This window comes from Camelina sativa, chromosome 16 (genome assembly GCF_030686135.1).
Source record: "Camelina sativa cultivar CO46 ecotype springtype chromosome 16, ASM3068613v1".
Lineage (NCBI taxonomy): Eukaryota > Viridiplantae > Streptophyta > Magnoliopsida > Brassicales > Brassicaceae > Camelina > Camelina sativa.
The window spans coordinates 6,370,705-6,374,136 of record NC_141895.1 but is presented as its reverse complement, the minus strand read 5'-3'; the positions used below and the strand labels follow the sequence as shown (position 1 = coordinate 6,374,136).

The 3,432-nt window shown below is 29.1% G+C and overlaps 1 non-coding gene across 1 annotated transcript; it reads right to left on the bottom strand.

The window, feature by feature from the left end:
* Positions 1-2,250: 2,250 nt before the first annotated feature.
* On the bottom strand, positions 2,251-3,136 carry LOC104750056 (protein S40-4). Its single transcript, XR_015583397.1, has one exon. It is a non-coding gene; the product is annotated as a protein S40-4 (transcript).
* Between the last annotated feature and the right edge of the window lie 296 nt (positions 3,137-3,432).

The window sequence follows — 3,432 nt, the reverse complement described above, 5'->3', positions numbered from 1 at the left end:
AACCTCTATAAATTATTAAGGTTGGGACCATGATATATTAGTTTATTAATTGGTTGGGACCATGATATTTTATTAATTTATAGAGATTTTAAAATATCAATAAATTAATAAAATTTTAGTTTATGAAGAGTTTTTTTGTTCTCATAGTTTTGAAAATTTTAATTTAAAAAAAAAATAAAAAAGATTAAATATGAACTCTAACAATAAAAAATTGTTTTATTAATATAGTCTTTCTATTATTTTTGATGTAATTTGAGAAGACAATACTATAAGTTTTGATGCAATAATAAATACTAGAATTCAGCTCCAAGAATAGACAAACAACATTAGAGTTATATCTCACTAAATTTTCTCAGATATTTATATAGAAATTCTAAAAAAAAATTATTGTTTTATTATTTTATCAAATTATGTCGTTTTTTACACCGGTCTAACTTTGAACTGATAAAGTTTATAAATTAAAAAAAGAATTAATTTAAAGAATATTAATTTAGAGAGGTTTTACTCTACTCTTAATACATAACCTAACAATTTATATATGAGAACAATATCATATCATCCCATGCATGTATCATGCGGTTGTCGTCACTCTTCTTTAAACTTTTCAAAACTTTAACTAGTTAGAGCGTACGTAAACCATTCTACGGTAGGCATCACATCGGTATTCCAAAGTGATTTTGTCATCGCTCGTGATGTAGTCATCTTCCGAAAATGTCGAAGAAGCTTGCGAGTTATTAAAATTCTTCTGTATATGAACAATTTTAATTCCAAAATTAGTAAATGATCCATTTAATTTTTTTTTTTGATATAGAGCTAAAATATCTGAACATATATATAATTTTCATTGAAAGTTTCAAATCATTATTATTTATTTATTTTGTTCAAAGTTTCAAATCATTATATAAGAATCCATTATCGGTATATTTACTACTTTACTAGATTGTGTCACAAATTAATCATTTTAATTTTTCCTTATATTTACTTGTATAGTACCCTGCCATGTGCCATGTGTTAAATGAATGTTGGTAACTTGCACAAGATCAATCAAAACTTTAATAGAACAAGTGTTACAAGTTAAAACGTATAACATGGATTTTGTATTCCTTTTCGTTTATATTATAAGAATAAAACCCTTTAACCAAAAAAAAGAAATATTATAAGAATATGAATATCGTAAGAACAATTTTAATATATATTACATATACGTAAATATTTCTTTCAAATGAACTCAAAAATTTTAAAAGTTTTAATCGAAATTCATTTCTTAACTTTAAACCTCAAATAAATAGCCGAAATGTTTTTCATTTGCATTTGTACTTTACAAAATGTAATGAAATATAAAGGGATTTTTTGGTAAAAAAATAATATCATTGTAAAATGTAAAATTTGTGTTTTCTATTTGACATACTATTTTAATTAGTTAAAATAAAAGCAAATAACTTAGACTGTAGCAAATACTTTTTATTGGGGGTAAATATATATAGTTATTTTAAATTACAAGATCTAGGTTTTTAATATAAATAAGAACATCTACCTAATGGAGTAATTGTTACGTCAATGAAACGTTAAAGTTATAGTAATATGTGTAACCAATTAGTTAGTTATCCAGATCGATCTTATCCAAACAAGTGATCTATCCACATAAAACGCCTAACATTATGTTGTGCGTACTCGATCCAAGACATTTATCGAATATTATTATCGTCTGGTCTACTTCATTTACTCGTAAATATAATAAAACTTTAAGGGATTAGTTTTTTCCACCTAACATAATTATACACGAAAAAAAAGTTAAAGAAAAACATTTCATTACTCATAAGGTATTAATTAAGGTGGTAGTAATATAGTATATGGTAATCTTATACACACACGAATTCTTATATTGATTTACCAGAATGAACCAACCAGATTTGTGTTTATACTATATACACAATTACGAATAATTGGATTAGCTGATAAGAAATAAAAGAGAGAGGAAACATATGCCGACGTAGAATTGTATGATTAAAAAGACAACGCACCATGTCTCCATCTGTCATATAATCCCAAATCCATAGCCACATGATTAACTAATAATTATATTAATCCTTCGTTAACCCACTCAAATAAATAATAACAATCATAGTCATTGTAAATTACCTCTCGTTGACGATAATATTGTTCTTCATCATAAATAAACCAAGGGGGAGAGAAGAATCTAATTAACGACTATAAAAATAAAAATAAGTTGACGAAGAAGTAAAAAAGTTATATAAGAAATACCAAGTCAAATTTCATATTTGTTGTCTCAAAATTTCAATTACAATCTTAAGTAAATAAATTTAAAAAAAAAACGAAAAATAAATCCAAACATCTCTTACAAATTTTGCGAATTTAGTCCCTCATGTTTTCTATATGTAACCCAACCCCTCAATTTTTAAAAAGATAAAATTTAATCTTCGATCCCTCTAATTTTGAAAATAGTATTTCGCACCCTACTCAGATCTCTTCCTTTCAAAGTCCTCCCAGCACCTTCATGAACCGAGAATGAAGCCATCCTCCGGTTCGCTAGCAATTCATGCGGCGGAACACGCCGTGCACCTCCGTCCACTTCTTCTTCTTCTTCTTCCTCATTCGTAACGTGACTCTGTCTTTGACTCTCTTCCCCAAGAATCTTAGACCAGTCCGGTACGTTGACCGGTAACGAAGACGCAGCTGTACCAGAAACCGAATCTTTCCGGTTAGTTCTGTTTCGACCGGAGGTGATTGTAAGATCACTGAAGCTGAAGCTGGGAGCTGAATCAGAACCGGTGTTGTAAAGATCCCATTCGTCTAGCTCGAAGTCGGAAGCTCCGGTGACGTGTTGGTCGGTGGTGAAGAAACGGTGGCTTGGCCGTTGATAGTAGCACTTGCTCGTCGCCATTTCAAGAAACAGAAGAAGAAATGAATAAAAACTTTTTTTTTTTTTTGGGTTTAGTTAAAAATTTTTAAGATTCTTTCTCTTTAGGCTTTTGGTTGCTTTATATATAAAATACAGAACTGGGCTTGGTGTTAAAGGTCAATGGATAGACTTAAACCTCCTGGTCCTCCTCTGTGTTAATTTTTCTTGATGGACTCACAGGTTTCTACGAAATTACTGATATGCCCTTGGAACTTTCGTGGAAGTTTAAAACATTTTTGTTCAGTGCAGTTTTTGTCCAAACGAAACGATGACTGTCAAAGTCATCAACGAAAACCTATAATTTATATTTTATTTTTAACTTAGGTTATTCGACTTTTGTTTACTTTGTAATAATACCGTGAATATTTGAATCATGTGTTAATTCTAATTGTATAATAGAAAGGAGTTTATTAACGTTTTCTTCGAAATGTCCTAGGGACGATAGATTAGAGGTTTGCTACATTTCCAACAAAAAGATGTTATCGTTTCATCATCCAATATTGGATACTCTA